This window comes from Trichosurus vulpecula, unplaced genomic scaffold (genome assembly GCF_011100635.1).
Source record: "Trichosurus vulpecula isolate mTriVul1 unplaced genomic scaffold, mTriVul1.pri scaffold_45_arrow_ctg1, whole genome shotgun sequence".
NCBI lineage: Eukaryota > Metazoa > Chordata > Mammalia > Diprotodontia > Phalangeridae > Trichosurus > Trichosurus vulpecula.
The window spans coordinates 1-26967 of NW_023494528.1; the positions used below are offsets into that span (position 1 = coordinate 1).

At 39.0% G+C, this 26967-nt stretch overlaps 2 long non-coding RNA genes across 2 annotated transcripts in view; both read left to right on the forward strand.

Annotated features, from left to right (window-relative positions):
- Positions 1 to 13941: 13941 nt before the first annotated feature.
- Positions 13942 to 14499, forward strand: LOC118833349. Its single transcript, XR_005009313.1, has 3 exons — positions 13942 to 14181; positions 14280 to 14333; positions 14425 to 14499. It is a non-coding gene; the product is annotated as an uncharacterized LOC118833349 (long non-coding RNA).
- Positions 14500 to 15372: 873 nt separating this feature from the next.
- The window catches only part of LOC118833350, a 37245-nt gene continuing 25650 nt past the window's right edge, over positions 15373 to 26967 (forward strand). Inside the window, exons 1-2 of the long non-coding RNA XR_005009314.1 lie at positions 15373 to 15514; positions 21489 to 21559. This is a non-coding gene — a long non-coding RNA (uncharacterized LOC118833350). The remainder of the gene's footprint in view (positions 15515 to 21488; positions 21560 to 26967) is intronic.

A 26967-nucleotide genomic window follows, 5' to 3' on the forward strand; every position in this document is an offset into this window, starting at 1 on the left:
GGGATGAGACCCTAATCCTGAGAGGAGCACCTTGCTTAGTATTTTACAGGTGTATACTTTAACTGACCCTTGTCAAAACTCTTGTCTTTACAAACTTTTCACTTGGCATGTTGATGAAGGGAGAGCACAGGCTTTGGGAGTCCTAACGCAATCCTTAGTTGCCTAAGCCAGTTGCCTGTTTTAAAAACAATTAGACTCCCTGGCTGCTACAGCCACTCTAATTGAAGAAGCTTCTGAATTTCTGCCTGAAGCCTTGCCCTCTATTGTTACTATATGCAAGCCTTCAATTACTTCCCAAACCCCTGCTTTACAGGATGCGTTTAGGGAATTTTTACTGCAAGTTTTTCACCTGGCACTAGCCTAAGCTGATATTGAGTGATTTTCAGGGGACCAATGTCCCCCCTTGGCTCACCACCCTGCTAGCACTTTGGCTGCCTCCCCCCCATTTTATTGATCCTATCCGTAACTATAGGTTACTGATTACTCTCTTATGTCTCCAACCTTATTCGTTCTCATGTCCCTGTCTTAGTGGCCCAAACCTCAGGTGCTCTGAATCAAGTCATTCCTTTTCAAATATTTGAAATGTTCCATAAAAGAAGTGGGAGATGTGATACTTGAGTAGCCAGCTATTGCTAGAAAAACCCTGCCCCCAGCCCCTAACTGCAAACCCCACTTTGTGTAAGAAAATCAGACTTAGTTCCTGCCGTTTGGCGTTCAGTGGGTGTCCTTGACACCCCCCCCCTCCCATTACTGTTCTGGGAGTATGGAGTATGGCCTTGAAGGATGAAAGCCTCAGCCCCAGATATTCTTTTGAATTATGTGACTGTTCCTAGCTCTTATCTCATGAGTCATGTTGTGGGATGTATGGCAAACTGGACACAGAGATTCTGGGTTGTAATTCAGTTGACATTTAGTCAGCTGTCTGATATGTTGTATCTACAATCTATTAAGGAGTTTCCTTTGATCATGGTCATAAAAGGTACAGGCGTGCCGAGTCTGCGAAATGACATTTCAAGAGATAATTAAGCACTGAATCCTGTATTGTCTATATAAACTACCTTCTCCCTTTAAACGTGGCCATTGACTTGGGAAGACCCCAATGGCCGCCGGCTAATAAACTTCTCCATTCAAAACTTATACTCTGTGGCATGTCTCACTCGCTTCTGGTATAACAATAACCACATATAACAGTTCCAGATTTTATCACATCCCTTTAAAAACCCAATTCACATATATCAAAATCAGATTAAAATTGCTATAATATCATTTCTTACCACACAATGGTCTTCTCAAAGTTCACAATCTAAGAGAATTTTGGGAACACAATGCAAGTTTAGAAATACAGAAACAATAATTTTCAGATGACATCTATTGCATTTCCAGATTACCACATATAGAAATTATTCAGCTTATTACTTTTGGTATTTAAAAACCACTTCAAATTAACAATTACATTAAATCAGAGAGAGATAATAATAATGTTGTGTCTATCATATACCAGACTTTATGTTATGCATTTTACAATCATTATCATTTTGATCCCATAACAACCATCATTATTACTTTCCCTTTACAAATCAGGAAACAGGTCAAACAGATTAAAATACAGTTTGCAATTGGAACAAGAAGTGTGAAGTTACCTAGAGCAGAAGCTGGTATCCCAGTGGTGACAATTCTGGGAGGCAGAAAGTCCAAATCCATCTACCTCGCCCTTCCCCCACAACTGCAGAAGTTACTGAGCTTAAAGCGGTTTTGCAGCTGCTAGGTAGAGTGGGCAGAATGCATAGGACCTGGGTAACATTTCCAAGCTTTGCCAAAAAGGATGGGCTACAAAGGTACCCATGGGCACAGGACTGTCAGAATACTGTCAGTCTGTGAATTTCTGTCCTTCTCCTCCTTTTGCCAGGTGGGGAAAGGTGATTCAAGTTTTCCCTACAGTTCTGCATTATCTTCTCCTAATCTGACCTGGGAGGAAGGGAGTTTGTTTTAGCTGCTCTGACTTTTACTGCAGCTCTGGCTCTGTCAGAGACAAGACAATGGTGAAAGATCTCAATGATTGTAACCCGGGTAAACTTCACCTAAGTGATCAGCATTGGGAGGGTGTTTTAGCACCAGTGAGCTCCTAGAGGGATTTTACAGTCTCAGGAGTTCTCTCCTAAAATTCCAACTAATCAATTTCCAAACTTTTAATGAATAATCAATCCCAGAATATGCTAAAATGTTTCAGCTCTATTTTTTTTCAAGTTCGGTTGGCCAGGCCAAACATTGAAAAAGAAAAAAAGAGTCTCTGTTTCCCTAACTACAGCCTTAGAATTCTCTGGCTACCTGCGTTTCAGATTTTACCGGTATAGACATTTCACAGCACATGCTTTCACACAGACAGTTAACAGACAATTAACAGAACAAATACAGACTGAGCTCAGAGTTCAAACAACAGAGAATTAGAAGCTTTCATGAGTTAGCTATTAGCACCCCTATGGTCTTTGGGGAAGCCTTGGCGTTCCTGATTTTTCTGACTCTCCATATCCTATCCCTTAGGAAGGGGGAAAGGGGAGATGGAGGAAGCAGAACAGAGGTACCTCCCTCTGGATCAGAGCCTTTCTTGGAAGGTAGAGGGGGAGGGAAAAATCAAAGTGCAGTTTTTCTCCCCAGGATCAGGGCCTCCAAGGGAAGGAAGGAAGGGAGTGGAGGAACCGTTGGACTTGTAATTCTAGTTTTTGACTGATCCATATTTAATTTTGTGTGGGACGAGTGAAGACCTCTCATAAAAGGGAACAAATTAAATAAATAGAAATAAGTAGGATAGTGAGTCCCATTTCTCTACTTAGATATTTTCCCCTCCACAAGCCTAGCTAGTGACCATAAGGCCCCCGAGATTAAGAACAGGTCCTGTGTATTTACCTAATGGCAAGAGGCCTGGAAGAAAGAAGGGTTGAGGTGAATAAGTCAGCAACCATAAAATTCTCTGAGGATAAGCATAAGACACAGGATACTCACCCCTGTACATTGACCCCAAGATAAGAGAACCTCTGTTTGGGGAAGAATGGATGGAAAGCCGAAAAGCCAGGTGCAATATAGATGTGCAGGATTAGGTAACTAACAACTAATTCCTGCCTGTCACCGATAACCGAACTGTTTGTTTAATCGTCATTGTCATTTAAGACAGATTTACTACCTTGAGATTGATAGTAGAATGAAGTAAGGATGGTGGGAGGTTTATGACTGTGGCCTGCTTGTAAAAATAACTATACTGTTTGCCCCTGGGTAGATTTATCGCGTCTAGATTGTACCCTCAAAGCTTACGTCTGCAAGCTGAGAGGAAGGAGGTTGGGAGGGGGAATTGCGGTTAGGGACCTATATAAACACCCCAATTTTCTGTGTCCAGCGCGCTCTGACACTGAGAGGACCCCCAAGTCCTCTCGATGTCCGGGTGGCCCTTTCCTGCAGGATCGTAATAAATTTTCCTTTCTACTTTCACCTTGAGCCTCTGTTGTTAATTTTTGGATTCGTAAAATCCATCCCACACAGTTGGAGGTCCCACCGAGATTTAGTCCTCGCCTGGGAGGAAGCTGTCCCGCTGCGACCCCTGGGGACAGGGTACCCACTCCGTTTTTCCGGAGGCCCTGGGGTTTCGCTGGGGGAGAGCTCTTCCTGGCAGGACAAAAGATATCGAAGAGAGGAACTCGGAGAAAGTAGAGACGAAATAGAACGGAGCTCCTGATTGTGCTAGCGAAGATTGCAGAGACTGCAGAGACAGCTGAGGAAGCTGGGTTGCTGATCGGTCCGTAAGTGGTGTGCACACGGCCCAGGGCAATGGGGCCTTGGGTGACCGGGAGGGGACGAGAGAGGGAGAGACTAGACAATTGGTGTCTGTAGAGTTCCCTGTCCCCTGGAGTGGGGTGGACGAGAGAGGGAGAGCCTAGACAGTTGGTGTCTGTAGGGTCCCTGTCCCCCCGGATAAGACTTTGGGAAGTCTTGAGAAAGGAACAGTGTAAGACAGCTAATATCCCTGAAGGTAGCTCTCTGGGAGTAGGCTTAGAGATGCTGGGATAGAAAAAGAGAAAAGAAAGGAATCTGGGGATGTCTGGCAATCCCCCCTGAGCTTTTGGATTCTTTCTGTGGATTTCTCTCTGTATCTGTCTGTGTTTCTGTGTGAAGAGAGTGTGTTATCTCTAAGAGTGCAGCCCTTTCTTTCCCCTTCCTCTCTGACTGTGGCAGCAGGCAGCATCAGAGAGCGGGAGGGGGAGAAAGAGAGAGAAAAGTATTTTTAGGTGGAAAAGGGAAGTTGAAAAGGAAGTAATTAACAAAAGAAAGGTCCCTGGAAGGCTGGGGAGAAAAGGAAACAGGTTGAGAGACTGAACAGTCACTCATTAAAGAGAGTAAGAGAAGTGTCAGGAAGATATAATCTATTTGCATGGACAGTGTGAATAGAGGTTTTGAGAGTAAAAGTTTTGGAAACTTTTGGGAAGTTGTAGAAGTGCTCTTTCTTTTTCCCTCCATTCCAAGTTCTGGCCAAATTTGGGGTGAAGAGAAATAAGAAAGAGAGTGGGAAACTTTTCCCTCAGATTTAAGGGAAATGTGTTATTCCTGATTGGATAAAGAAAGTTTTTAAGGAGTGAACACAGGAGTGAAATTCACCCAGGTGAAAGTTAGTTGTCCTGTCTCTGACCGAGCCAAGGCTGCGATAAAAGTTAGAGCAGCTAAAACCTTTTAGCAGATTCCCATCCTGGATCAGATAAGGGAAGAAAGTAATGGTAAGGAATTTGAGATTACCCTCCTCTGATTGGGAAAATGGGGGAGGCAAGCAGAGGAACCTCTCCTCTCAAGCCCCCAAGTTCTTGCCGCCACACAAAGGGACGTGGCCACACCTCTCTCAAATTCATGGGGCATTTTAATTTGGCTAAAGCTAATATTTAAGGTATTGATGTATTAATGTATGTATTTATATATATTAACGTATTAATATATATAAATACCAGAAGTAATAGGATTAATAATTTCTATATGTGATAATCTGAAAACGTAATTGAAGTCATCTTATTTCTAAATTGTATTTTTATAGTTCTCTTAAGCTGTAAATTTGAGAAACCCTTGTGAGGTCTAAATTTTGTCATGCATATGAATTGGTCTTTAAAAAGGGTATGATAAAAATGTGATAGTTTGAAACTGTTATATCTGGTTATGAGCAAGTAATATTACTTTTAAATCTCCATGTGTTGGTAATGAGATTGATGTTTCTATAATCTGAAATTTGTTAGAATTGTATTAGGTTAAGAAGCTGGACAATTGCTATAACCTAAGAAATCCAAGTTTTGTCTTTATCTAAAAGGAAGTTCAGCTAAAATTGTTTTTGCTATAAGTCAAGTATTTATACAGGCCCTGTTTAAACAAGAATCTCCTCTTGCAATTTCAGTCAATTCAGGATACTATAAACTGTTAAGAAATGTGATTTTATAATCTTTACAATGCTAAGAGTATTGGGCCTTAGAAATTAAAATGTTACCACTAGTGATTATGACTCCAGATTTGATTTGACCTATGTTGTTAGAAAAAAAAACAATTCCTCTTATAATCTGGATGTTGTTATATTAAGAATTGAAATTGAGGTTTAACTGAAACAAAGATAAGGCTAATTTAATTGGGTATGCTCTTAATTTAAGAAACTAAGTGTCCTCCACATTGCAACATCTTTTTAATTAAGGAACTTTATAATATCTAGGAATTCTGTATAAATATTTGAGAATGAGGACATCTTCCACCAACTTAGTTAATGAATTCTAATGTTTAAGGGTTAATTTGCTTTAAGGAAAGAAAAAAGAGATGTTATCATTTTAAAACTTTCCAAATAATTTTCTTCAGAAAAGTTTAGTGAGTATTCTTTTTAACATCAGGATGAAAAGTATTTTTGTGATTTTAAGCAAGTTAGAGCTTACCAATGTGTATAAGATTTAATTCCTAAAAGTGTCCCTTTCCTCCAGAATGAGTAAGCAGGGACATAAATCCATCAGCCTGTGAGGTTGGTCATTAACCTCTTTGTTTTGTTTAGGAAGCTGGTATGGGATTCCAGTATAGACAGTTATGTCAGTAAGAAGTACTATTTTATGAGCTATTTTGTCTTATGGTTGAAACATAAAGGAAAGCTGAATAATGGGTTTGAGAGATTTGGAAAAGATAAATAAAGGTTTGATTGGAAATACAAAAGGCATATAAGAAGGTCTGGGGACAAATGGGAGTTATTCAAGCCCTTCCTGTCCCCTACATAGTTGTTATGTTGAGAAAATATGAGGAAGTATTTTAGAAGATGGAAAAGTTATGTAGCTTGATTTGATAATTATTAGCTCCATAAAATTTGGGACAGTCCTATCTAAAGGATATTTATTTGCTATTTAAGATTTTATGGGACTACAATTTAATATTGTTTTAAGCTCTGATTACAGGTATAGGTCACATGAAGCCAGTAGTGGAATGGCAGGCATTACAGACTGAGAATTCTTAAAGGTGGATGTCTATGCCTGGGAGAAAGTCTTGAAGATGACCTTGAACACAACCTAGGTAGGATCTTCCTGACTCTATTTCCCAATTCTGCTATTTCCTTTCTGAAAAGGAAAATCCCCACCTGATTACTCCTAAGCCCTGCTTTCAGCATCTAATGGCTATATGATTGGCTAACAGATATGACTCATGCCTGGAATCAAACAGAGCTAAGGAAGTTCTTTCCTTCTGTTAAGATATATGACATAGTCCCTCTTTCCTTTCATAGCAAATTTATATTATCAGGAAGTTTTGTAAGCACAATGCTAAATCTATTAGGTAATAGATGGATATTGGAATATCTCTGAGTCACTACAATGGGATGCAAGAATGAATAGCTTACAATTTTGACCTATATTTCCCCAAATAAATATCATATAGAGATAACATCCTACAAAAGGAGGAAATGATTAGACAAAGATGTAATGTGATAGATATCTAATTAAATAGGAAAGCAAAATTTGAGAAAATTAACAGGATCAGATTGATTTCTCTAAGAATTATATACAGATATATATTATTGGTTTATGCTTTGATAAACAGATTTTAAATTTGGATTTTTGCACAAATTGTATAAGATAATGGTAAAAGCAAGATTATTTCTCCTTTATTAAGGTATTTGTCTGATAGTTTAAAAAGGATAGATGAGCTCATTTCTAAAGATTCTTATACCAGGTACAAGGTTTAGGTAGGGATAGAAAACAACAGATGATATATATATAAACTGAAATTCTCTGAAGTTTCAAAAATGGAAAACCAAATTTGAGTGACTGTACTAAGTTATATTAATTAAGAATTATCCAGTAATTTCAAATGATTGGGTAAATTGGTGCTCTTGTATAGTCATATGAAAGATAATATTCTTTGAAAATATTAATGGGAATAATTTAGAAGTTTGTAAAATAAAGATACAAGTGTAAGGTTGAATCATTATCCCATAGATTAAGGCTGGGATTTAAAGTTACTCTGTATCTATGTGGAGTAAGGCCCTTAAATGTAAAAGCAGTTGGATATTAAGACAAATGGTGTAATTAATTGCTGGAATTAAATCAGAGACATTTCCAGTTTGGGAGAAAGAATTTCAATGAGTAAGTCTCTTTAAGAGAATATTTTTGCATTGATGAACAAGTTAAATGTGGTTGTTTGAATTTGAATTCATTCCATGGTCCAAAATGTAAAGATGAAGTTAATATTTGAACCTATCATATTTATATGATTCAGTTCTTGAAGAATATCTCATTCTTTCAGATCAGGCACAGTTAGAGGAGAATAGAAGAGTCTGGGAAACTAATGAAAATGTGTTAGAACAATAACTTATAATCTTAATGGGAAGATTTTAGGAACAAGGGAGAAAATGCATGCAAGCTACTTAAGGCTCACTTTAAAGATGTTCCTTAAGAAACTGATTTTTGAAACTTGCCATTCAGAGACTTAATGGGACTGTTAACTGACTGTTTTTCTGAGTCTAACTCCAGGTGTGAATATCAAGGAAGGCTGTCTGAGCCACTGATCTATGATGCAGCAGCAGCCCTGTGAAGGACAGGCGTGGACTGCAGGTATGATTTCATGGTAAAGTTAAGAGGGCAACTGTTCAGCCTATGCTGAGGTGGGACCCTCTTGACTTGATCCCTTAGCTGAAGCTTGGCAGACTTTGAGCCTGGCTCAATGCAGCTTGCAGTTTGACATAACTTCTACCTGGAGTTGACAGGAAACTAGACTATAAGTTCCTAATCTCTTGGTGGCAAATTTCTATAATCAGAAAGTTTTGTAAGTATAGTAACAGATTTATTAAAATAATTGATTAAGGAACATCTTAGGTTACTATAGGACTGGGACTAGTGTTCCTGTGTGTGGTCCCATATAAATTAAGGGTAGTTTATAAGGGCCTTGTATAAGGTCTTGTAGAAGTTAGGGTCTTTTAATTCTTGGAAGAAAGAAGGAGTAGATCAAGTGCTTGTGAGAATATTATTTGGTTAACATCAAGCTTGTCTAAAGTTTTGTTACAATTAGTCATGTTAAAGGAATGGTTTGTGGTTTATTTTGTAAATGTCATCAAGGAAACATGGCATGACTAAAAGGTTATAGAAATGATAACTCAAAGTTGTGTTGAGGTAACTTTTGTAGGTGAATGGAAGAAAGCTGGTTCCTGCAAGAAGAAAAGAAGAAGAAGAAGCCTCTGTGCTGGAGATGTCTGGAGCAGATGCCAAGGACCACAAGACTTGATGCTTCCTGCTGGACAGCTATACAGGAAAAGACTTTTTGAATCTTAAAGGGACAATTGCATCATTATTTTCTTTTGGGTGTCTGTATCTGTATTGATAAAGGGGACTGCCCCTTTGATTTATCAATGTGTCAATCAGTCCTTCTCGTACTTACTTAAAGGGGTAATGAGTGAACCCCAGAAAGGATCATTCAAACTTATAGACCGGCTACTTGGGCTCAAGATGGGAGCCGAGGGTGTAGAACCCCAATTTATATCCTCAATAGGCTAATTAGACTCAAGGAGAAAATACATCAAGATTAGTGTGAGAGGTCTTCATTGAGCAAATAAAAGAGGAGGGTCTGTGTGGGACGAGTGAAGACCTCTCATAAAAGGGAACAAATTAAATAAATAGAAATAAGTAGGATAGTGAGTCCCATTTCTCTACTTAGATATTTTCCCCTCCACAAGCCTAGCTAGTGACCATAAGGCCCCCGAGATTAAGAACAGGTCCTGTGTATTTACCTAATGGCAAGAGGCCTGGAAGAAAGAAGGGTTGAGGTGAATAAGTCAGCAACCATAAAATTCTCTGAGGATAAGCATAAGACACAGGATACTCACCCCTGTACATTGACCCCAAGATAAGAGAACCTCTGTTTGGGGAAGAATGGATGGAAAGCCGAAAAGCCAGGTGCAATATAGATGTGCAGGATTAGGTAACTAACAACTAATTCCTGCCTGTCACCGATAACCGAACTGTTTGTTTAATCGTCATTGTCATTTAAGACAGATTTACTACCTTGAGATTGATAGTAGAATGAAGTAAGGATGGTGGGAGGTTTATGACTGTGGCCTGCTTGTAAAAATAACTATACTGTTTGCCCCTGGGTAGATTTATCGCGTCTAGATTGTACCCTCAAAGCTTACGTCTGCAAGCTGAGAGGAAGAAGGTTGGGAGGGGGAATTGCGATTAGGGACCTATATAAACACCCCAATTTTCTGTGTCCAGTGCGCTCTGACACTGAGAGGACCCCCAAGTCCTCTCGATGTCCGGGTGGCCCTTTCCTGCAGGATCGTAATAAATTTTCCTTTCTACTTTCACCTTGAGCCTCTGTTGTTAATTTTTGGATTCGTAAAATCCATCCCACACAATTTTCTAGATCAATCAGTGTTTCCATGGGATCTATGTGCGTTTGCCTGCAGATCTGATCCCTGCCCCCAGAGCTAGCTTAAAGGGAATTTTCAGACTTCAACCAATTTTGTGGGAGTTCTTTTTGGAAGCTGGGAAGAGAGACAACTTACCTCAACCTTGTCAAGGCCAAAATTGCAGGAAAAATTAATCCTATGGCGCCCAAAAGCATTGGCAAGGTTGGGCTGCATTGTCCCATTTCCATCATTTCCATCCGAAAGTCACGGCACCACAACTGTTAAACCTGAAAATTTGGTTGAAGGAAACAACAGCGCTAGGTGATAGAAAAATCCATGTTGTTTATTATTTTCCCTTAAAGCATAGCTAGGCTAGCTTACTTGTACGTACAAGGAGTCAGAGCACAAGCTCTGGCTGCCTGAACAAAGCAATGAGAAAACTTATGTACGTTATTTTAGCAGACCTAGCAAGCCTGTATTACCTCATTTTTTATGACCCTCATGTATGTTTAACCATGATACTCTTGTATCATGGATTTTCCTTAATGGAATAGAGTTGTAAAGGATGTTGACAAAAGTCAGTTGAAACTACAGCCCAGCGTCTCTGTGTCTCATTACATTCCATAACATAGTATATACCTGTAGAATATTAAGCAAGGTAATCTCTCTTGGGGTTAGGGTAATGTCCTTAATGATCCGGCCTTGTTGACAGAGGTAAGGGTATTGCCTGAGCAAACTTTTAGAGAGAACAAAGAAGCCCAGGTGCTGGATCTTCATCCAGTTACTCATGTAAGAAATGGGAGGAGGAGTTTTGTTTCCACAGACCCAAAGGTGTGCTTCCCTGCCCTCCCCCACCCCAGCTTTAGCAGAGACCAGGCCTCAAGGTCGGTCAGGTGAGAGGTCAGAGGCTTGTATGCATGTGCATGCTTTTTGAGAAGGCAGTCTAGGGAATTAGAGAGGCCAAACCCACTTGAACCTGTTCAAGCTTATCTAGGGTCTGGTCTTTGGTTAAGAATCCAGGCCTACTGATTTGCACAATTTACATAGGTTAAAGAGGGAAAGTAGGGGAAGTAAAAGAATATAGTTTAATCCTAAACTAAGACAAGGAAAATCTAATTAACTTCACTTTTGCTTCTGTATCCTTACTATCCTATTTATATAAACTGTATAACCTAGGAAAACTATGTAAAAAACAAAGATTGTAAACTAACCATGACTCTAGCAGGAGTGGAGGGAATGGTTACCCCTGCTCCTGCGGCTGTATCAGTGTGAGTGTCCCTGTGAGCACTACACCCGTGTAATAAAATGCCTTCCTCTGCCCGCTCTGGTCCTGAGTTCTTTGGGTGTGAATGGGCAAGTCACATGGATTTTCCTAAGGTCAAGTGAAGGGAAGCAACAGGCAGTAGAAACTTGCCAGGCTTACTCCTGGATGTTGTCTTGGGGTGTCCTGTGATCCCTGTCTGCGTTGTTAAGAGGGCTACCACTCTGGATTGCCTTGGGGAACCCTGTGGTCTGCACGGCCTTCTTAAGGGGACATCACTTAGGACTTCCAGCCCTGTCTCCGGAGCCTTGTGATCTTTGAAGTTGAGACCTTTGTTTCCTAGATATCTTAGATACTTGGGTAATTCTACCTTGTTATCCCATAGTCATCTGAACCTGCATATCCAATGACAATTTTTATTTCCCTCCAGGCAATCTAAATTCCTTGATCTCACAATTTCTGTTAAAGGTGTGAGCATCCTTCTGTAGAAGTAACCTCTCTAGGGTCAGTCCATGAGCCTTCCATGTAGACCAAGCTGGCCTCCTTGCTCTTCTTCCTTTGCTTTTGCACTGGTGGTCTCTTTCTGTCTATGCACGCCCTCCCTCCTCATCTCTACTTAGAATCCCTGAAATTCCTCAGCACATTTTGGGTTACCTTCTCCTCGAGATTTTTCTCATTCCCACAAGTTAGTAGAGCTCTTTCTTGAGAAATTATTTTGTACTTATTTAGATGTGAACATGCTGTATTTTCTGGTAAAATGTAAGCGGGCTCAAGTTTGGGACCCGCTACATTTTTTCTTTGCATCCACAGTTCTTAATGCATATTTTTGAATTGAAATTGGGTTCAATTAGAAGCTTTTGAATTACCATTATGATTCCTATATTGTTCTTGATAAGTTCAATTATAAGAGAGACTGGATTTGGAGTCAGTGAAGTTCAAATTCTGTCTCAGACACTTTAGCTATACGATCTAGGCAGAATCGTTTAAATTCATCTAAAGCTCTTTCCTCATCTGTAAAATGAATAGTAACTATCTCATGGGGTTGTTGATAGGGTCAAATGAGATAACAAAAAAAGTGTTTCAAAATTTGAAGTGCTATATAAATGCTAGTTTTTATTGCTGTTAAGCACATGCAAGACAGTCAGTGAACCTAGATGGAAGTAAAGTTCTGTCTTTAGTTCTTTACACTTCTATTTCAAAGTCACACAAATCCTAATTACTCAATTCTAGTAAAATCAATAAAGTGTGGTTCAGTTTCAATAGTATAAAAGTTCATCTGCCAACTTCTCATCTGTAGACAGGAAAGGACAAGTGTCCAATGTATTTGATGTAGGTATAAAAGATGGTGATTAGTGGGTGAATGCTTCAATTAGTCCCTGTTCTGCCTTTGAGAAATTCATCTTTTGTCATCACTTTGGTCTTAGAGGATGAATCTGTAGGGAGAATAGTAACCACTAGATGGAGTCTTCTCATTAGAAAAGTGGAATAGGAATGACCTAAGATGTCAATCTAATATGTTCCCTATTTGAATAAAACTTCTTAGGGAAGCAGTGCTCTCCTGAGGGTCCCTTAGAAGGACCAAGCTATAATTCTGGGACTTGAGGGAAAAGGGACGCTAAGAATGAAGTAAAGACAAAAAAACAAGTGGTATTATCATTCAGGGTAGGGAGTTATATGTAGTAATAATCCACAGGCATAATAGTCATAATTTCTCAAGGTTCTATGGACTCTGATACAGATTGCTTACCATTGATGCCAAGAGGAAAAGGAACAGAAATTTAAAATCTGTCCTTTAGCCCCCCCCACCCATTTTTGTAGGTTTCTTTAATAGTCTTCTATCATAAATTTCATCAACTGAAAAATACTAATTTCTACCAAACATTTTTATTTGATAGAAATAAATATTCACAGTTAAAGTTAAAAGTTAAAGATTCATTTTAAACTGAGTGCTATATTGTCTCCAACTCTCCCAGTCTATGTCCATTGAGAGTGCCAAAAAAATACAATACCTCTTATACAGTCATGCAAAACATTTCCACATTAGGCATGGTGTAAAAGAAAACAGAACCAAAATAAAAGAAAAATAAAGTTAATAATAAGACATCCTCTGCCCTCAAGGAGATAACATTACAGTAAAAAGAAGCTGAGTTGGGTAATGTTCCAATCTATAAACAGGGACAGGAAAAGGGTATGATAAGGTCTAGAGTGAGAAATGAAGGCATAGCTGGCCTTAAATTGAGGTCCTAGAAATAGCCATACAATCAGAATGTGTAGCTACCAAAATGGTCATTCCTGGGCTGAAATGACCTTCCACGATGAAAAGAAAGATTATTTATTGAATGATAATAACTGCAAAGCACACTACTCTATACAGACATTTCTTCTTTATTTAAAAATAGTTATGAATAACATTCATCTTCATAGTTCTTTCCCACGCCTGCTTCAAGTTCAGCACACCTTTGTGAAAATGATCACTGGCGTAATAAAAATTGGGTTTAGTGTTTATGTCACATTTGCAGATTTTTCCCTTATAAATATATAAATTTTGTTCATGACAATCAAATTTGGTTTTCTATGATATTTTGAAATGTGTCCTCATTTTGTCTCTTTTCCTGGAATTTTTTGGAACTTGTTCTTTTGAGTTATTGGCATAATCAATATTTCTAAAATTTATACATTTAGAAATACATACAGACACATTTCTGGTCAATTTTTCATTATGAGTTCTTGAAGTTTGCCCTTTTCTTCAAACCTATAATCCCTAGATTGCTGATTTTGTATTCTTTTGTCACCTCTAGTGTTTTAGTTGTGTGATTTGTGTACTTTTAATCTTCTCGTTCTCCATTTTTTTCTATTATATTTATGCTCTTACATTTGCTTGACACCAGTCCCGTCTGGAAAGTCACAGTGATGCTATGACTCCATCTCAGGCCTTGATGCTCTGGTCTTTTTTGTCAGATTCCAAGGTTTGCATTACAGGTTTTTCACCCATAGGAGAGGAAGGTCATCAGTTGGGGAGACATTGCTACAGAGAAACTTTTAAGTGAGAATATTTTTTAGGCTTTTAATGGTCCCATTCTTCTGAGCCTCCTCTGTTCTCTTTGGAACTATGTTATTTTAGTCTCTCTGTCATTTTCCTAGGAAAGATCATGCACCATCCTTCTGAGAGGAAAGTTTTTCAGAAGCCCTGGCCATGTAAGTTTTCTCTCTCTCTTAACTGGTTGTATCTTCTCACGCTATTTGAATAAGTTTTCATCATCACTGCCTTTCTGTTATCTTCCTTTAGGACTCCTTGCCTCACAGGCTGCACAATCGTCTGAATCCGTTTCAGTTCCCTTTTACCTTGTGGCTGGTCAGATTGATAGTCTTCTGATAATCTACCTGGTATTGGGTTTCCTCCATAATTGTACTGCAGTGTTCACTCCAAATGTCAGCTCAGGAGTTCTCAGAGTGAGATTGCAATAGTTGTGGAGAATTGAAAGTGGGTGCCTCTCCCTGGGAAAATGTAAAGGGATAAACAGGAAAGCCACAGTGCCCTAAAGTACTGCATCTTGAGTATCATCCCTGGAAGGAAGGAGGGGAGGGCTGGATTAGGAAGACTGTAGTGAATAAGAGGCCCTTGAGGTTGTCAGATTTTTCAGAAGATTACCTTGTGGTATATTCTTTGAGTTCTGGTTGCTGACAAATTTCCTAATTTGGGGGGGGTCTTTTTAAAATTTTCCAGTCATGGGAGCTGATTCTGTAAAGCCATCCTGGCTCGAGATTTTTTTTTAAATTAAGATTTTTTGTTTTTAGTTTATAACACTCTGTTCTGCATGAGTTTTGAGCTCCAGATTTTCCTCCCCTCCTTTCCAGACAGGGTGGAATCTGTATATAACTTTGAATTAAACTACATATTTCTTTGAATTAAACTTATTTTTACAATAGCCAAGTTGTGAAGAATTATGGAATTAATCATGAAAAAGAAGAAACAAAACTGAAAAAAGGAGAGCAAATAGTTTTCCTCAATCTGCATTCAGCCTCCATAGTTCTTTCACTGAATGTAGATAGCTCTCTCTATCAAGAGCCCTTTGTAGTTGTCTTTGTACCTTGTATTGCTGAGAAGAGCCAGGTCCATCAAGTTTAGTCATCACAGAATCCATCTATCTGTGGTTGTATTTAATGTTCTCCTGGTTCTGCTCTGTTCACTCAGCATTATATCATGTAGGTTTTTCCAAGTTATTATGAAGACTATGGAACTACAGTCAGGTCACGCAAGATCTTTCAGCTTCTATGTTAAGTGAGAGGAGAAATTGGAATATGAAATTCTAAAACCAAAGGAGCTTGGACCACAACTAAGGATCAACTACCCAGCAAAATTGAGTATAATTTTCCAGGTAAGGAGATGGACATTCAATGAAATTAAGGAAATTCCAGAGCTCAGTGGAAAATTTGATCTTCACAAACACAATCCAAGGGATACATAAAAAGTAAATGGGGGGAAAACCCTTGTTAATCCATAAGGGAGATTATTTACATCTATATATATATATGTATCATTATATTGTTTTGTGTAGGTTTTATACATGTCAGTCCTGAGAATAGTACAGTTATTATGACAATTGGCAGGGGAAAGAGAAGGAATGGTGGTGGGGGTGTTTTAAGGGAGGGAATAAGTAAGTAAGTAACAGGTAAGATATAAGGGAGGGAGGGGAATAAAGAGGGACATAAACTGAGCAATATGGTTGTCAAGAGGAAAACTCTGGCCTGAGTTTTAACGCTGGTTTTACCACTACTGTGGTGGCTGGCCATGGGCAAATCACTTTTAGCTTCCCTGGATCTTTAATTGTTTTTTTTAAATAAGAGATGAGGGTATCTATCTCTTAGTACCTCTGGCTCTAGGCTACTTTGCAGTAATTTTTACAAAATTGTCCTCTAATTGCAACTAGTTAAGATAGCTAAGAAAGAAGGGGGAATGATAAAAGGGAGGGCAAATAGGGGGAGGAGGTAATGAAAAGCAACATTTTGGAAAAGGAACAGGGTCAACGGAGAGAATTGAATAAAGGGGGATAGGATAGGATAGGATGGAGGGAAATACAGTTAAGTTTTTGACAACTTGAGCATTGTCAAAGTGTTTTACACAGTAATACATGTGTGGCCTTTGTTGAATTGCTTGCCTTCTTAGGGAGGGTGGGTTGGAAGGGAAAGAGGGGAGAGAATTTGGAACTCTTGAATTTTAAAATCAGATGCTGAAAAAAAGGGTGTTTTTGCATGCAGCTGGGAAAGAGGATATATAGAGAATGGGGTATAGAAATCTATCCTGCCCTACAACAAAGTCAGGGGAAAGGGAATGGGGGGGAGTGCGGTAACAGAAGGGAGGGCTGACTGGAGAACAGGGCAATCAGAATATTTGTAACTCAAAACCTTGTGGAAATCAATGTTGAAAAGCAAAATATTAAATACATTTTTTTAAAAATTAAAAACTGGAAGATGGCGGCTGGTAAGCACGGACTAGAGTGAGCTCCGTACCCGAGTCCCTCCAAAAACCTATAAAAATGGCTCTGAACCAATTCTAGAACAGCAGAACCCACAGAACAGCAGAGGGAAGCAGGGCTCCAGCCCAGGACAGCCTGGATGGTCTCTGGGTGAGGTCTATTCCACACGGAGCTGGGAGCTGGGAACAGAGTGGAGCAGAGCCCAGCCTGAGCAGCGTGGACGATCCAGACCAGAAGCCGGGCGGAGGGGGCCCTAGCGCCCTGAATATGTGAGCTGCGGCAGTTACCAGACCCCTCGACCCACAAACACCAAAGACTGCGGAGAAGGTTAGTGGGAAAAGCTGCGGGAGTGGAAGGAGTTCGCGGTTCGGCTTCCAGCCCCGGGGGCAGCGGAGGTGGGGCAACTACGGCTGCTGCTGCTTCTGGCTCCAGGCCCACCTGGTGGGAGGAATTAAGTGGCGGATCAGAGCAGGAGTGCAACAGCCTGCTGAAGATCTAAGTCCAGTCTGGACTGGGGGTCCTTGGGGAAGGAGGAGTGCGGCTCTGACAGAGCTGGCACCTCCCCCCAAACGTAGAACATAGAACTCGTTAGTCTACAAGCAGTCATACCCCACTGAAAAACTCAAGGGTCAAGTTAGTTGGTTGGGAATATGGCCAGGCAGCGAAAACGCGCCCAGATTCAGTCTCAGACTTTGGATTCTTTCTTTGGTGACAAAGAAGACCAAAACATAGAGCCTAAAGAAGATGACAAAGTCATAGAGCCTACAACCAAAGCCTCCAAGAAAAACATGAACTGGCCCCAGGCCATAGAAGAACTCAAAAAGGATTTGGAAAAGCAAGTTAGAGAAGTAGAGGGAAAATTGGGAAGAGAAATGAGAAGGATGCGAGAATACCATGAAAAACAAGTCAATGACTTGCTAAAGGAGACCCAAAAAAATACTGAAAAATACACTGAAGAAAACAACACCTTAAAAAACAGACTAACTCAAATGGCAAAAGAGCTCCAAAAAGCCAATGAGGAGAAGAATGCCTTGAAAGGCAGAATTAGCCAAATGGAAAAGGAGGTCCAAAAGACCACTGAAGAAAATACTACTTTAAAAATTAGATTGGAGCAAGTGGAAGCTAGTGACTTTATGAGAACTCAGGATATTATAAAACAGAACCAGAGGAATGAAAAAATGCAAGACAATGTGAAATATCTCCTTGGAAAAACCACTGACCTGGAAAATAGATCCAGGAGAGATAATTTAAAAATTATAGGACTACCTGAAAGCCATGATCAAAAAAAGAGCCTAGATACCATCTTTCAGGAAATTATCAAGGAGAACTGCCCTGATATTCTAGAGCCACAGGGCAAAATAGAAATTGAAAGAATCCATCGATTGCCTCCTCAAATAGATCCCAAAAAGAAATCTCCTAGGAATATTGTTGCCAAATTCCAGAGCTCCCAGATCAAGGAGAAAATACTGCAAGCAGCCAGAAAGAAACAATTTGAGTATTGTGGAAACCCAATCAGAATAACCCAAGATCTGGCAGCTTCTACATTAAGAGATCGAAGGGCTTGGAATGCGATATTGCGGAGGTCAATGGAGCTAGGATTAAAACCTAGAATCACCTACCCAGCAAAACTGAGTATCATGTTCCAAGGCAAAATATGGAGTTTCAATAAAATAGAGGACTTTCAAGCTTTCTCAGTGAAAAGACCAGAACTGAATAGAAAATTTGACTTTCAAACACAAGAATCAAGAGAAGCATGAAAAGGTAATCAAGAAACGGAAATTGCAAGGGACTTACTAAAGTTGAACTGTTTTGTTTACATTCCTACACGGAAAGATGATGAGTATGATTCATGAGACCTCAGTATTAGGGTAGTTGAAGGGAATATGCATATATATATATGTATATATATATATGTATATGTGTGTGTATGTATATATATATAAGTGAATGTTTATGTATGTATGTATCTATGTGTATATGTATGTATGTGTATATATATATATGTGTTTATGTATATATATATATATATATATATATATATATATATATATGTAAAAGAGAGAGAGCAGACACAGGGTGAGTTGAAGATGAAGGGAAGATATCTAAAAGAAATAAAATGAAATTAAGGGATGAGAGAGTAACATACTGAGAGAGGGAGATAGGGAGAGATAGAATGGGGTGGATTATCTCTCATAAAGGTGGCAAGAGGAAGCAGTTCTATGGGAGGAGGGGAGAGGGCAGGTTAGGGGGGAATGAGTGAACCTTGCTCTCATCAGATTTGGCCTGAGGGGGAATACCATACATACTCAGTTGGGTATCTTACCCCACAGGAAAGAAGAGGGAGGAAGATAAAAAAAAAATAAAAGGGGGGGGGGATGATGGAGGGGAGGGCAGATGGGGGTGGAGGTAATCATAACAAACACTTTGGAAAGGGGACAGGGTCAAGGGAGAAAATTCAATAAAGCGGGATGGGTCGGGAAGGAGCAAAATGTAGTTAGCCTTTCACAACATGAGTATTGTGGAAGGGTTATACATAATAATACATGTGTGGCCTAGGTTGAATTGCTCAACTTCTTAGGGAGGGTGGGTGGGAAGGGAAGAGGGAAGAGAATTTGGAACTCAAAGTTTTAAAAGCAGATGTTCAAAACCAAAAAAAAGTTTTTGTATGCAACTAAAAAATAAGATACACAGGCAATGGGGCGTAGAAATTTATCTTGCCCTACAAGAAAGGAAGGGAAAAGGGGATGAGAGGGGAGGGGGGTGATAGAGGGGAGGGCTGACTGGGGAACAGGGCAACCAGAATATAAGCCATCTTGGAGTGGGGGGGAGGGTAGAAATGGGGAGAAAATTTGTAATTTAAAATGTTGTGAAAATCAATGCTGAAAACCAAATATGTTAAATAAATAAATTGCATTAAAAAAAAAATTAAAAACTGTATAGTTGAGAAACTCATGAGTTCATAAATGGAGATTATAGAGTAGTTGAATGGTTTCTATTTAGGTTGAGTACCTAACAGTGTGCTATTGGACTATATATCCCACCTCTATTTTGTAGGTCCCTGCTATGGTAATAAATATAAAGATAGCAAAACTGTGATGACTTCAAAGAAATTAGATTGAAGACCAGTGTGTTTTATAGTACGTCTTTGAAAGCACCTATTAAATAACAGTTTTGGCCCTGGTCCTCAAACTTGTTACCATCTAATAAGTAGATATATCATAAGCAAGTATGTAATTAGTTGTAATGGAATAGAGACATGCTTGAATATATAACACTTAGAAAATTTCCCTTTATCTCTTATCATTAACTAATAATGGGATAGTGAGTATTGTAATGTGGCTTTCACTTCATTCAATGAGTAAACATGACTGCTACATGCTAGGCACTAGGCAGACAAAGAGAGAAAAGACAGTCCTTATAAATATGTACAATGGCAGGTATTTACAGGATAAAATGGGGGTAATTAAAAGAGCAAAAACACTGGAATTAAGGGTTAGGGGAAGGCCTCTGTTAAAAGGTGCGGTTTTAGTTGTGACCTTAGGGAAGTCGCCGAAGTCAGCAGTTGGAGCAGAAGAGGGAAGACTATTACAGGAATGGGAGACAGTCAGAAAATACCTAGTGCTGTCTTATTCATTGAGGTTGTTTCAGATTTAAAAAAAGAAATCGATGAAATGTATGATTTCATTAGGGTAGGAAGCTCCTATTGAGAAACTTCCTCTCCTAATGCACTTCAGAAGAGCCTTGTCTACACCTTACAGTGTTACCAGGGGCACTACCAAGGTTAAGTCCCTTATACATTTTACTACATGAGAGGCTTGGTACCCATAAATTCTGTCAACAAGGATGGCTTCTTAACCTCTATGCTATGCTGCCTTTTTCCCTTTGTGTTGTGAAATTAATTTCATGAATCTGCAGGGATTTTCCATCTAACATCCTTCCCTTTAAAACTCATTAAGCAAAACAGGCATTAGAAAAGCAGTGGAGAAGAGAAACGGGTCGACATCTCCCTTCTTCAGAACTACTGTGCTTTCGGTTGTAATGGTGTTTTACAAAAACTAAATTTTTTTTTATTGGTGCAGCATTACTTTTACAGTATGCTCCTTCCATGTCAGGATGAAGATCCACAAGTTGCCATATTTTAGGTTTCTTTTTTGCTTTAGCAATTAACAGTTTACTGGCCAATCATTTGTGTCACTGGTCCGTGGATAGTTTTTTGGTGATGCCACACGTCATTCTACATTTAAATTTTGTTTTCATGGAAGGGATCATAATTTAATAGAATGCTAACCTTCTCGATTAAATATCAGTGACTAGTAAGAAAGCTAACCAATTGGATAATCCTCAAAAAAATCAGAATGAGAAAAAAAATACATAATATGTAAGCCTTTTGGTCTTTCCTGGACATGACCCCATACCCTCAGAATTATTTGGAGACTTATAAATTTGCCCCACTATTCTGGATAGCAGCTGGTAAGACTAACTGAAGCTTCTTCATGCTTTCAGATAACTTTGCCTATTAATTCAATATCCATGGGAAATCTTGGAGTACTTGTAATATCCTTATCCTGTCAGTAAATAGGCAAAAAATGGTGAAAACAGATTTTGTTTTTATCATCATTATGCATGGAACACTTGATTATAACATATAAATCTCATGCCTCCCTGAATACAGTATCTCTTTAGGCCAAGAACCAAGGCATCTTGCACTGCTGGGTGAACATTAGCATCCGGATGTCCCATCGCCATTACAAATATCTAAAACCGAATTCATTATTTTTCCATTATCCCTGTTTTTTTTAAGGTCATCACCATTTATGCAATCGCCAACGGAAAAATGAAGTCATTTCTCTCATCAGTATATCTTATTGCTTGCCAGGTCTTGTTGGTTCTGCTTACTCAACCTCCCTGACAGCGTTCCCTTTTTACATATGCAGTGCAACCACCCAGGTGAAGACCAATGTTCTGTTCATTTTACATTTTTAGCTTCTCCACTGTCTTGTGCATTCTATGCATTTGGCATAAGATTGATATTAATAAACTGCTGTGGCTCCCTCTTGGCTCCAAGACAATAGGAACTCACTCCTGTCTGTAACTTTACATTACTCCCTTTCATTCACTTATTGCTTCAGGCAAAGAGGTTTCTATACTGGATTTTTTTCTACATACCCCTCCATGGTTAAGATGAGGAGTAGGATAGACCTGAAAGAAACTCACTCGTTTTGGAGTTGAGAGGAATTTATTCAAATTTTGCCATTGATAGAGCTTAGGCAAATCACTAGTCCTTACTTTAATTTTATTTATAAAATGAGGGAGCTAGATTAGATAGCCTTTGTTTGAGGTCCCTTTCAACTTTAAATTTGGGATCTCAGAGTCTTCTCCCTGTGCTTTTATAAAATTTGTTCCTGGAATCCTTACCTTCCTCCCTTCTGTTTCTATGTATCTAACCAAAAGAGAAACAGGAATTCCTTGGATACATAGCCTTAGGAACAGCCTTTCTCCCATCAGTTTTATGCATTTTGTATATATCCTGCATTTGATCTAAGTTCTTTGTAGGAAGCAATTCATTATTTTTAAAATTCCCACTGATTCGTCTAGTTCCTTGCACATGATTCCTATTTACTGATTCACTCCTTATATACATCTATATGTAGTAAGTAAATATTAGATGATCTGAATGGAAATGTAGACTTTACGCAGTTGGAAACATCTCATGAGTATTTCCAAAATGTGCAGTCTTACAATTTCTTCAAAAGATTTACCTAGAAGACAAATTGAGACAAAAAGAAAAAATATGGGTAAAATGATAATTTTTCTTCCCCTCCCGTCCCCTACCCAAACAAATACACGTTAGGTTAGAAAGTGCTTTCACATGACCCATGTGTACTGTTTCCCTGACCCCTATGGCTGTTTGCACATAGTCCAGAACAAAACTGATAGGTCAAAGGGATTCTGTCCCAATGAGCATGTTAGAAATTGAAGTATTCATTAGCTTTGTGGTGTTAACAGAAAATTGTGTTTGTGCAGGGTTTAGTTGAGGATTTTGAAATCCATGCAGGGTTCCCTCTCATGCTGTGCAGATTCAGAATTCAGGGTTGTCAGCAGGAAGAAAGAAAAATGCGATTTCCTCTTTCATGTATGTGCCACATTGCAGTAACGATCCCTGAAAGCAGACCAGATTTTCTGGGAAAGGGCATGAAAGAGCTTTTCTCAGTCTTCACCTCTCCTCTTCACTTCATGTTTCCTTCTTACAAACTGGTCATGTGCTTATCCGAGTCTAGCTTATGAACCATGCAGGGTATCTGGAGTTTTGTTTTTTAAGTCCTACATGATGAAGTACTTCATTAAGAATGGGAGCCGAGTTCAATCACACATACTTATTGTGGTTATCTTGGAACCCACAAGTGGGAGGGTAGCAGTACTTGGGTCATTTTCTCCATAGGGTATTCTTCACCAGCCTTTTATGACTTGGGAATTCTCTGTGGGGGTAGTAGTATCTGAAGCATAATACTAAAAATATCACTGAGTTAGGATGATACTTGAAAAAAAAACCCTTGGGAGAAGGCTCCTTCATCACAGCAGAGTTTGAGTTTCAGATGATGAAAATCTCTCAGGTACTCTGTTGGTTTGAATGGAATATTAGGGTTTTTAGTTTAACAGACATCCTGATTTGGCTGAAGAATTACAAGGCCCTTTCAAATAAAGACAAAAGTGAGATTTTATTTCATCTTAGATTCTTTGACTTGACGCCCTTAGTTTTCATCGGCTGCGATGGACGAGGTGAATCTTTGTCCTAGCCACATTCTCCTTTGACCTTAAACTCCTGGGTCTTTTAAGGCTCTAGAAGTCTTTACCTGTCAGACCTAATAGGCTAATACTCTCCTGCCCATTTGGGTTAAAATTGGGAGTTTGGCATTGAGAAGGAAGTCTGAATAGTGTAGTAACTTTATGTATGGTGCTCATGACAGAATAGGTAGTAATGCTTTTATAAAGATTCTTGTGTTGTACAGTGTAGCATTCTGCAGTCAACCTGGTTAAAATACTTTATGTTTCTGTATGGTTGAGAATCCTTTGGAAGAGAATGCTGGGGCCATTGCTGATGCTATGAGACAAAGTTTGCGTATGGCCCCTGTTCCTCTTTGGCCCTGGCCTTGTTTTCTTTGATTTCCACATCTTGCCTTTATGTATCTCATTAGAGCTCACTGAGAAAAGGAAAGGAAAGCCTTGAATAGATTTGCACTTGAATGAGAGAAAGAAGATTACCCTTGCTCACAGTGTGAAACCAGTTTGGAGAAAGAGCTATTTACCTTTTTTTTAAAGGCAGCAGAAAAGGGAAAAAAGCTAACAAAATAGTAGGATCTGTTAATTAATAATTCACTCAGACATTTAAAAAACTTTTGATAAGGTCTCTCATAACACATGATTAAGCAGTTTGGCTGGAAATGTAAAGCGAAGAGAGCAGTAACATGAGATAAATATGGAAAATGTTAGTGTCTCCCACAATGTCCCTCCCAGTAAGTGCAGGACTGTGGAATTTGTCTCTCAGCACAGATACCATAGAAGTACCTTTAAAATGTTTTGATTCAGGGAGTGGCATGGTCAGATAGTTAGGTAATAGGGAAAGAAGAGTGGATTTTAAATTTAAAAGCAGACGTTTCTAATAGGGCTTTTTACCACCTGTATGTTCTTGCGCAAAGCAATTCAACCATCAGTTGCCTCATCTGCAGAATTAGGGGGTCGGACTTTTGAGGTCCTTTTTTGTTCTCAATTTACGATTTGTGGTTTTAGAATGTAAACTTTTCTGTTTTGTGGGATATACATTTGAGAGTGGAGAAACTGGGATTAGGGACATCAATTGGGAAGATACTGCAGAAATATGTACAAGGGCCTTTGTGGGTCTTGACGATGGGAAAGGTGGGCATGCAAGGAAGCCAGTGGTACAGCATTTAGAGGTTGGCAGCTAATTGAATACTAGGAGGAGAGAATGGTTCATCAACTCTGAGTTTATATACTAAAGTGACTGAAAATGTGGCGGTTTCAATATATGGAGGGAAATTTTGTGACCAGGGGGTTACAAGGAAAGAAAATGAATTCCACCTTGCATATATTGATTATGAGAAGCCAGTGGGACATTCCCGTAGAGATGTATAGTAGTACTGAGTTTAGGATTGTTCTTCAGGAGAAATAACAATTGACATTTGTATAGTGCTTTGTAATACAGTTTATGTATCTAAGTCCTTTTAAATAATTTGTGGCTTATTAGGTCTATGCCAGAGGCATTATTATCTCCATATTACTGGTGTGGAAAGTGACATTGAGAGACTTTTACATTTTGTCACAAAACCTAGGTCAGAGGAAGGATTTGAATCTGTGCCTTAGTCCTAGTTAAGCATTCTATCATTTGTGGCATTGTGTGGGATTAGGGCTGAACATATACATTGACATCCTTGTATAAAGATGTTAATTAAACCCACTGGAGCTGATGGTATTGCTGTGTTACGCCCCCTGTTCCATGGCTGTGTTACTTCTAGAATAAAAATATTTGCTGGTTTTTTTTTGCATTTAAACTCTTTTCCAATTCATCATATCATTCACTTTTTTATGTACTCTACACTCTAGTCAAAGTAGCCTGTTCCCCATACATGATACTCATTCTTTCATCTTAAGACTTTGAACATGTTATTCCCAATGCCCTGAATGCTTTTTTTCTTAGCTCTGCTTCTTAGAATGCTTAAGTCCCTAGGCTCTCTAGTGCTACCTTCAATACTCTGAAGTAGTGTCAAGCTCAAGATGTGATACTTGAGTAGCCAGCTATTGCTAAGAACCCTGCCCCCAGCCCCTAATCGCAAACTCCAGAGTGCTATAAAAGAACAGGCTGAGTTCCTGCCTTTTGGCGAGTTCCCTGGGCCCCTAAGATATTCCCATGGAATGTAAGCTAGTTACCAGGAAAGCCTAACGATCTTCCTTTAACTAACTGAGTTGGCTTGGAGACAACTTTATCTCTTGTCTCAACAAAACCCAGCTGGACTATTTGTCCAGGTCTGCCTATGGCCTTGAAGGATGAGGGCCTCAGCCCCGGATATTCCTTTTCTTATGTGATTGCTCCTAGCTCTTATCTCATGCTCCCGTGGGATGTATGGCAGATTGGACGAGGAGATCCTGGGTTGTAATTCAGTCAACGCTTGAGTCAGCTATCTGATATATTGTATTTACAATCTTTTTAGGGGGTTCCTTTCTTTCTGTAAAGTTAACAAAGGCTTATTGAGCCTGCTAAAAATAACATGTAAGTTTCAAGAGATAACTAACATCTGTACTTAGATTTTTGTATAAATACTGCTTCTTCACTGGCATCAGGGGCCGTTTTGATTTGGGATACTCTATTTCCCCGAACGGTCGCCGGCTAATAAACTTCTCCATTTAAAACTTAAACTCTTGTCATGTGTCTCACTCGCTTCTGGTATAACAAAAAGAGGGGTCACCAGTAAACTCTCCAAATGGATTCCTGTGGGGACACATTGACTTAGAAAACCACATTTAAAAAATTTATACTTTAAAATTTTATTTCTATGTTGGTCAAAATTTCCTTATTATATTTTAATCTTGTTCTAGAAGGTTTTCCTGATTTCCCCCCAAAAGTTAGTGCCTTTCTTTTTTAAGTATTTAATTTTTATTCTGATTTTACTCTTTGTATTAATCTTGTCAAGCTCCTAATTTTCTTATGTTTCCTGGGCTTAATATTGTGCCTGTTAAAAATAGGCATTTGATTGATGGCGAATTGAACTGAGAGTTCAAATAGAGAGGAATTTCTGGATGGAGCCTTATGGGCCACACATGTATAGTGTGCGGAATATCAATAACATCCAGAAAAGGAGACTGAGAAGAAGGTATCAGTGAAGTAGGTTACCCAATAGAGAGAGAGAGAGAGAGATCATTGGAGCCAAGAATGGAGAAATAGAGAGAGAGAGATAGAAAGATAGGTAAATAGAGAGAGAATATGAATGAGAATTCATGTCCAGTAAGAGATTAGATAGTGTTTGGTAGCAGAAGCTGCAAAAAAAAATCAAATAGTATGTGACATTAGAGAAGTCCATTAGATAGAAGAAATTATAACTTGGAATGATAAGCCAATTGAAGGAAGACAGATTGCAAATAGTTAACTGAGAGGGAAGTAGGAAATGAAGGCAATAAACATAGAGGATTTTTGTCTAGGATTTTGCCCCTGGAAAGTAAAAGAAAATCAGGATGATTCATCGAGTGGATGACTGGGTCAAGTGAGGATGGTTTAAGAATTAGGACAAGGAATCAATGGAGTATATATTTTCTTGTGAGATTATCTTTACTGCTTCTTATAGTAATAT